Genomic DNA, 9,841 nt, shown 5'->3' with positions numbered 1-9,841 from the left:
GGTTCCACTGTTTGACCTGTGTAAGGGGAGGACAGGTTCCACTGTTTGACCTGTGTAAGGGGAGGACAGGTTCCACTTTTTGACCTGTCTAAGGGGAGGACAGGTTCCACTGTTTGACCTGTGTAAGGGGAGGACAGGTTATACTGTTTGACCTGTGTAAGGGGAATGACAGGTTCTACTGTTTGACCTGTCTAAGGGGAGGACAGGTTCTACTGTTTGACCTGTGTAAGGGGAGGGCAGGTTCCACTGTTTGACCTGTCTAAGGGGAGGACAGGTTCCACTGTTTGACCTGTCTAAGGGGAGGACAGGTTCCACTGTTTGACCTGTCTAAGGGGAGGATAGGTTCCACTGTTTGACCTGTCTAAGGGGAGGACAGGTTCCACTGTTTGACCTGTGTAAGGGGAGGACAGGTTCCACTGTTTGACCTGTTTAAGGGGAGGACCGGTTTTACTGTTTGACCTGTTTAAGGGGAGGACAGGTTCCACTGTTTGACCTGTTTAAGGGGAGGACAGGTTCCACTGTTTGACCTGTGTAAGGGGAGGACAGGTTCTACTGTTTGACCTGTCTAAGGGAAGGACAGGTTCCACTGTTTGACCTGTTTAAAGGGGAGGACAGGTTCCACTGTTTGACCTGTCTAAGGGGAGGACAGGTTCCACTGTTTGACCTGTCTAAGGGGAGCCCAGGTTCCACTGTTTGACCTGTCTAAGGGGATGACAGGTTCCACTGTTTGACCTGTGTAAGGGGAGGACAGGTTCCACTGTTTGACCTGTCTAAGGGGAGGCCAGGTTCCACTGTTTGACCTGTGAAAGGGGAGGACAGGTTCTACTGTTTGACCTATCTAAGGGGAGGACAGTTTCTACTGTTTGACCTGTGTAAGGGAAGGACAGGTTCCACTGTTTGACCTGTCTAAGGGGAGGACAGGTTCTACTGTTTGACCTGTCTAAGGGAAGGACAGGTTCTACTGTTTGACCTCTCTAAGGGAAGGTCAGGTTCTACTGTTTGACCTGACTAAGGGGAGGACAGGTTCCACTGTTTGACCTGTCTAAGGGGAGGACAGGTTCTACTGTTTGACCTGTCTAAGGGGAGGACAGGTTCCACTGATTGACCTGTCTAAGGGAATGTCAGGTTCTACTGTTTGACCTGACTAAGGGGAGGACAGGTTTCACTGTTTGACCTGTCTAAGGGGAGGACAGGTTCTACTGTTTGACCTGTCTAAGGGGAGGACAGGTTCCACTGATTGACCTGTCTAAGGGGAGGACAGGTTCCACTGTTTGACCTGTGTAAGGGGAGGACAGGTTCTACTGTTTGACCTGTCTAAGGGGAGGACAGGTTACACTGTTTGACCTGTGTAAGGGGAGGACAGGTTCTACTGTTTGACCTGTCTAAGGGGAGGACAGGTTCTACTGTTTGACCTGTCTAAGGGAAGGTCAGGTTCTACTGTTTGACCTGACTAAGGGGAGGACAGGATCTACTGTTTGACCTGTCTAAGGGGAGGACAGGTTCCACTGTTTGACCTGTCTGAGGGGAGGACAGGTTCCACTGTTTGACCTGTCTAAGGGGAGGACAGGTTCTACTGTTTGACCTGTGTAAGGGGAGGACAGGTTCCACTTTTTGACCTGTCTAAGGGGAGGACAGGTTCCACTGTTTGACCTGTGTAAGGGGAGGACAGGTTATACTGTTTGACCTGTGTAAGGGGAATGACAGGTTCTACTGTTTGACCTGTCTAAGGGGAGGACAGGTTCTACTGTTTGACCTGTGTAAGGGGAGGGCAGGTTCCACTGTTTGACCTGTCTAAGGGGAGGACAGGTTCCACTGTTTGACCTGTCTAAGGGGAGGACAGGTTCCACTGTTTGACCTGTCTAAGGGGAGGATAGGTTCCACTGTTTGACCTGTCTAAGGGGAGGACAGGTTCCACTGTTTGACCTGTGTAAGGGGAGGACAGGTTCCACTGTTTGACCTGTTTAAGGGGAGGACCGGTTTTACTGTTTGACCTGTTTAAGGGGAGGACAGGTTCCACTGTTTGACCTGTTTAAGGGGAGGACAGGTTCCACTGTTTGACCTGTGTAAGGGGAGGACAGGTTCTACTGTTTGACCTGTCTAAGGGAAGGACAGGTTCCACTGTTTGACCTGTTTAAAGGGGAGGACAGGTTCCACTGTTTGACCTGTCTAAGGGGAGGACAGGTTCCACTGTTTGACCTGTCTAAGGGGAGCCCAGGTTCCACTGTTTGACCTGTCTAAGGGGATGACAGGTTCCACTGTTTGACCTGTGTAAGGGGAGGACAGGTTCCACTGTTTGACCTGTCTAAGGGGAGGACAGGTTCCACTGTTTGACCTGTGAAAGGGGAGGACAGGTTCTACTGTTTGACCTATCTAAGGGGAGGACAGTTTCTACTGTTTGACCTGTGTAAGGGAAGGACAGGTTCCACTGTTTGACCTGTCTAAGGGGAGGACAGGTTCTACTGTTTGACCTGTCTAAGGGAAGGACAGGTTCTACTGTTTGACCTCTCTAAGGGAAGGTCAGGTTCTACTGTTTGACCTGACTAAGGGGAGGACAGGTTCCACTGTTTGACCTGTCTAAGGGGAGGACAGGTTCTACTGTTTGACCTGTCTAAGGGGAGGACAGGTTCCACTGATTGACCTGTCTAAGGGAATGTCAGGTTCTACTGTTTGACCTGACTAAGGGGAGGACAGGTTTCACTGTTTGACCTGTCTAAGGGGAGGACAGGTTCTACTGTTTGACCTGTCTAAGGGGAGGACAGGTTCCACTGATTGACCTGTCTAAGGGGAGGACAGGTTCCACTGTTTGACCTGTGTAAGGGGAGGACAGGTTCTACTGTTTGACCTGTCTAAGGGGAGGACAGGTTACACTGTTTGACCTGTGTAAGGGGAGGACAGGTTCTACTGTTTGACCTGTCTAAGGGGAGGACAGGTTCTACTGTTTGACCTGTCTAAGGGAAGGTCAGGTTCTACTGTTTGACCTGACTAAGGGGAGGACAGGATCTACTGTTTGACCTGTCTAAGGGGAGGACAGGTTCCACTGTTTGACCTGTCTGAGGGGAGGACAGGTTCCACTGTTTGACCTGTCTAAGGGGAGGACAGGTTCTACTGTTTGACCTGTGTAAGGGGAGGACAGGTTCTACTGTTTGACCTGTCTAAGGGGAGGACAGGTTACACTGTTTGACCTGTGTAAGTGGAGGACAGGTTATACTGTTTGACCTGTTGAAGGGAAGGACAGGTTTTACTGTTTGACCTGTCTAAGGGGAGGACAGGTTCTACTGTTTGACCTGTGTAAGGGGAGGACCGGTTTTACTGTTTGACCTGTCTAAGGGAAGGACAGGTTACACGGTTTGACCTGTTTAAAGGGAGGACAGGTTCCACTGTTTGACCTGTGTAAGGGGAGGACAGGTTCTACTGTTTGACCTGTCTAAGGGAAGGACAGGTTTCACTGTTTGACCTGTTTAAAGGGAGGACAGGTTCCACTGTTTGACCTGTGTAAGGGGAGGACAGGTTATACTGTTTGACCTGTGTAAGGGGAGGACAGGTTCTACTGTTTGACCTGTGTAAGGGGAGGACAGGTTCCACTGTTAGACCTGTCTAAGGGGAGGACAGGTTCCACTGTTTGACCTGTGAAAGGGGTGGACAGGTTCTACTGTTTGACCTATCTAAGGGGAGGACAGTTTCTACTGTTTGACCTGTGTAAGGGAAGGACAGGTTCCACTGTTTGACCTGTCTAAGGGGAGGTCAGGTTCTACTGTTTGACCTGACTAAGGGGAGGACAGGTTCCACTGTTTGACCTGTCTAAGGGGAGGACAGGTTCTACTGTTTGACCTGTCTAAGGGGAGGACAGGTTCCACTGATTGACCTGTCTAAGGGGAGGACAGGTTCCACTGTTTGACCTGTGTAAGGGGAGGACAGGTTCTACTGTTTGACCTGTCTAAGGGGAGGACAGGTTACACTGTTTGACCTGTGTAAGGGGAGGACAGGTTCTACTGTTTGACCTGTCTAAGGGGAGGACAGGTTCTACTGTTTGACCTGTCTAAGGGGAGGACAGGTTCTACTATTTGACCTGTGTAAGGGGAGGACAGGTTATACTGTTTGACCTGTCTAAGGGGAGGACAGGATCTACTGTTTGACCTGTGTAAGGGAAGGACTGGTTACACTGTTTGACCTGTCTAAGGGGAGGACAGGTTCTACTGTTTGACCTGTCTAAGGGAAGGACAGGTTCTACTGTTTGACCTGTCTAAGGGAAGGACAGGTTCTACTGTTTGACCTGTCTAAGGGGAGGACAGGTTCTACTGTTTGACCTGTCTAAGGGGAGGACAGGTTCTACTGTTTGACCTGTCTAAGGGGAGGACAGGTTCTACTGTTTGACCTGTCTAAGGGGAGGACAGGTTCTACTGTTTGACCTGTCTAAGGGGAGGACAGGTTCTACTGTTTGACGTGTCTAAGGGGAGGACAGGTTCTACTGTTTGAACTGTCTAAGGGGAGGACAGGTTCTACTGTTTGACCTGTCTAAGGGGAGGACAGGTTCCACTGTTTGACCTGTGTAAGGGGAGGACAGGTTCCACTGTTTGACCTGTCTAAGGGGAGGACAGGTTCTACTGTTTGACCTGTGTAAGGGAAGGACAGGTTCCACTGTTTGACCTGTCTAAGGGGAGGACAGGTTCTACTGTTTGACCTGTCTAAGGGAAGGACAGGTTCTACTGTTTGACCTGTCTAAGGGAAGGACTGGTTCTACTGTTTGACATGTCTAAGGGGAGGACAGGTTCTACTGTTTGACCCGTCTAAGGGGAGGACAGGTTCTACTGTTTGACCTGTGTAAGGGGAGGACAGGTTCCACTGTTTGACCTGTGTAAGGGGTGGACAGGTTCTACTGTTTGACCTGTCTCAGGGGAGGACAGGTTCTACTGTTTGACCTGTGTAACGGAAGGACAGGTTCTACTGTTTGACCTGTCTAAGGGGAGGACAGGTTCCACTGTTTGACCTGTGTAAGGGGAGGACAGGTTCCACTGTTTGAACTGTCTAAGGGGAAGACAGGTTCCACTGTTTGACCTGTCTAAGGGGAGGACAGGTTCCACTGTTTGACCTGTGTAAGGGGAGGACAGGTTGTACTGTTTGACCTGTGTAAGGGGAGGACAGGTTCCACTGTTTGACCTGTGTAACGGGAGGACAGGTTCTACTGTTTGACCTGTGTAAGGGGAGGACAGGTTCCACTGTTTGACCTGTCTAAGGGGAGGACAGGTTCCACTGTTTGACCTGTGAAAGGGGAGGACAGGTTCTACTGTTTGACCTATCTAAGGGGAGGACAGTTTCTACTGTTTGACCTGTGTAAGGGAAGGACAGGTTCCACTGTTTGACCTGTCTAAGGGGAGGACAGGTTCTACTGTTTGACCTGTCTAAGGGAAGGACAGGTTCTACTGTTTGACCTCTCTAAGGGAAGGACAGGTTCTACTGTTTGACCTGACTAAGTGGAGGACAGGTTCCACTGTTTGACCTGTCTAAGGGGAGGACAGGTTCTACTGTTTGACCTGTCTAAGGGGAGGACAGGTTCCACTGTTTGACCTGTGTAAGGGGAGGACAGGTTCTACTGTTTGACCTGTCTAAGGGGAGGACAGGTTACACTGTTTGACCTGTGTAAGGGGAGGACAGGTTCTACTGTTTGACCTGTCTAAGGAGTTTGACCTGTCTAAGGGGAGGACAGGTTCTACTGTTTGACCTGTGTAAGGGGAGGACAGGTTATACTGTTTGACCTGTCTAAGGGGAGGACAGGATCTACTGTTTGACCTGTGTAAGGGAAGGACTGGTTACACTGTTTGACCTGTCTAAGGGGAGGACAGGTTCTACTGTTTGACCTGTCTAAGGGAAGGACAGGTTCTACTGTTTGACCTGTCTAAGGGAAGGACAGGTTCTACTGTTTGACCTGTCTAAGGGGAGGACAGGTTCTACTGTTTGACCTGTCTAAGGGGAGGACAGGTTCTACTGTTTGACCTGTCTAAGGGGAGGACAGGTTCTACTGTTTGACCTGTCTAAGGGGAGGACAGGTTCTACTGTTTGACCTGTCTAAGGGGATGACAGGTTCTACTGTTTGACGTGTCTAAGGGGAGGACAGGTTCTACTGTTTGACCTGTGTAAGGGGAGGACAGGTTCTACTGTTTGACCTGTCTAAGGGGAGGACAGGTTCCACTGTTTGACCTGTGTAAGGGGAGGACAGGTTCCACTGTTTGACCTGTCTAAGGGGAGGACAGGTTCTACTGTTTGACCTGTCTAAGGGAAGGGCAGGTTCTACTGTTTGACCTGTCTAAGGGAAGGACTGGTTCTACTGTTTGACATGTCTAAGGGGAGGACAGGTTCTACTGTTTGACCTGTCTAAGGGGAGGACAGGTTCTACTGTTTGACCTGTCTAAGGGAAGGACAGGTTCTACTGTTTGACCTGTGTAAGTTGAGGACAGGTGGGTTACAGTGACAGTGAAGACAGTGCTTTACATTGGCCTGATTAATCAATTAAACCAATCTACTGATACTCAGTCTGACATTAATACGTGCCCCAGGAGACAAATCACACACAACCACACACACACACACACACACACACACACACACACACACACACACACACACACACACACACACACACATGCACGAACACGCAAACGCACACAGACACAAACACGCGCACACACACACACACACACACACACACACACACACACACACACACACACACACACACACACACACACACACACACACACACACATTCACATGCACTCACGCAGCACACACTCATTGTGTGTTATACAGTAGTGTGTTGCTGTGCGTTTCCTTAGTGTGTGGGTGTGAGTCTGTGTGTGTGTGTACATTAGGGTGTGTCAGTGTACAGTAGGTTCATGCGTGTGTGTTGTAGAGTGTGTCTATATATAAACTCCATCTGTTGGGTGCTGTACAGATGCAGCATCACAAATAGAGGATTATTCTAAACATAGAGAAAGGAGAAACCATGTGGTAGAGGAGAGGGCCAGAGGAACACGCAAAACACACATCTGAGGGAGAAACACAGAGAAAGAGAGAGAGAAACATAGAGAGAGAGAGAAACAGAGAGAGAGAGGGAGAGAGAGAGAGAGAGATGTGTGTGTATAAGTATATGTAGTATTTTGACTGAGCATGAGTGACAGATACAGTCTGATGCAAGCACTGTGGCATGCTGCTCCTCAATCAGAATAACCCTGATTCATATCTTATTAATATCATCAGTCATTCATCACTTATATAGAGGCCTTTCAACAGACAGTCTCCTCCTGACAGAATGTTCAGTATGGGATATTACTGTAATGACCAGTCGACTAACAAATAACTGTTATCAGGGATGGAAATAGTCATTTACGACTGAAACCTTGGATATAGAGGAGGAGTGGGTATTTCACAGTAGGTCACCGTAGAAACGGTATTCATATCATTGGATATTAATATCATTAGTATGCGGGGCCGGATGGATCTGATTGGTTAGTCGAGGTGAGGGAAGGTACATCCGCTGTGTCCTGTGGCAGAATGTGTGTGTTTGTGTGTGTGTGTGTCTTTCGTACGTTCTCCCGCATGTATGTGGGTCAGTTCCTCATTTCTGGTCTTATTCAACCAAATCTGCTACCCAATCCATCACATCTGATCTGATCATTTCCACGTGTTTCTCCTCTGACCATCAACACCCAGGTGCCAGCATGTTCTAACCACAGAACCAGATAACAAGACACGTGTCTGTCACGCTATGTGGCACCGGTCTTACCTGTCCCTAAATCATCTAATCGGAGGAGAATCTGTCAGAAGTCAGAGTGTTACCCTCTCATGCGGCTAGGAGGAACATTTTGTCAGAGGGGGCATCTCATGACATTACCCTGGTCCCACAGCAACACAGCGTTATCTGACCTCCCTGAAAGAGGCCCAACCTCCCGCTCTCCAGTGTCAACCACCTCTTCCTGATGATGCTAATGTCCTAGTGGTGATAACCAGGTTATTTGTACCAGGCCATACGGCCGGGCTTCCCTCTCAGCAGCACACTCACAGGACTCATCATCAGTGGTGTGAGTGTATGAGTTACTGGGTCACGTAATACAACAGAGTGTGTGTGTGTGTGTGTGTGTGTGTGTGTGTGTGTGTGTGTGTGTGTGTGTGTGTGTGTGTGTGTGTGTGTGTGTGTGTGTGTGTGTGTGTGTGTGTGTGTGTGTGTGTGTGTGTGTGTGTGTGTGTGTGTGTGTGTGCGTGTGTGATTATTTATTTTGTAGTCCTCTGTTTGCACAAGTCAAGCGTCATTGTAAACATGTTCAGAATGGGTCCTGTCATGCGTTACATTGTGGCCTTAGGATACAGACCGTGGAGAGTCAGTTATCACAGTGGGAAAGACTGGAGCCCATTCTGACAAGATACTTATCCCCTTAGTTATGAGTCTCATCAAACAGTCTGTGTTAGATGTGTTTCATAGTGAAAGCCAGGACCTCACTGTCCACAGGCCTTAGAGAAACAATAATAATGGAACAGGGTGCAGACAGTTGCCCCTTGACACTGATCTAAGGTCAGTTTTACCTCCCCATTACCCTGCTGGTTTAGGTTAGGATTGGCAGAGGACTGCTGATCCTAGGTATGTGCCTACAGAGTAACTAATGGACACCCACACACACACTTTATTTAATACAGTCAGCAAGTAAAAGCTCATCAAAAGAAAATGTCCACCATCTCAGAGTCCAAACACTCATTTCAGGCAGCAACAACTGGGCCAGTGGAGGGACTCTGGCAAAACGATCACAACATGTTTTAGCACATGATTATATCATGATTATATCTAAACCTACTAAACAAATCCCATGTTTTTAATCCGTCTGACTCCCTGGCGTCTCTTACACAACGCCCATTGTTGTAGTTAGTTATTTATTTAGACAGCAGATTACAGCGAGTCTGGACAGATGTGGACAAGAGGTCTGCCTCTTCTGTGGCGGTCACCAAACAGCCACACCTAGAGGCAGAGTATGGCTACTGCAGCATGGGTGAGATGACTGCAGTCTACTGGTGGAAAATTGTTCCATAAATTCGAACAAATGTCAACTCATTACACAATCTCATTCTGCTGAAAGCTTTAGTCCTTCCTGCTTTAGACTTTGATGGCACCGTATCAATATGGAGAAAGAGGCTAAGCTCACTTCTGATTCCTCTCCCCTGAGGGGCCTGGTTCAATGGTGGCCAAATGTAATTGCTTTTATCAGAGTGCTCCCTATTTAGCCCCGGACTTCCACAAGAGTTCACTCTCCTAGATGTGACGTAAAGGTATTAACCGAGAGAGAGAGGAGTTTCATTTCAATAGATATATTTTATGTAACCGAACAGGCTTAGGCCGTATATATCAGATGAATAGACACACTAAAAACGGTCCAATACACAAAAGTCCAGATTTGCGGACATTTATATTTTCACTCCACAAAAGCCTCGCACTAAAACAGCCAGTCTGGAAACAAAGCATTGCTGTTATTATGGCCTAATTCCCGTGATCTGAGGCGGAGAGAATGACTCAATGACTGTAGGTTATTGTTAGCGGGATATCAGTCACAGCTGCTTCTGTCTGGCTGCTGAGCTCGGTGTCTCAATCTCACCAGACGGTGAACTGCGCCTGTTCCCGACAGAACCAGGACGGTTTAGTCATAGTTGACTATAGCCTACACAGTGGGGAAATGATTCAAATGATTAACCTCTGATAGTCTAAGCCTTGAGGGGAGGAGGGCATCTCTTACGCAAAGATGGTCATACCATGGTTCATGTAGCTATTTGATGTAGAATATTAGGACCCCTGTAGGTATAAACAAAT

The sequence above is a fragment of the Salmo salar genome, chromosome ssa02 (assembly GCF_905237065.1).
Source record: "Salmo salar chromosome ssa02, Ssal_v3.1, whole genome shotgun sequence".
Classification (NCBI taxonomy): Eukaryota; Metazoa; Chordata; class Actinopteri; order Salmoniformes; family Salmonidae; genus Salmo; species Salmo salar.
Note: the sequence above shows the minus strand (reverse complement) of the source record.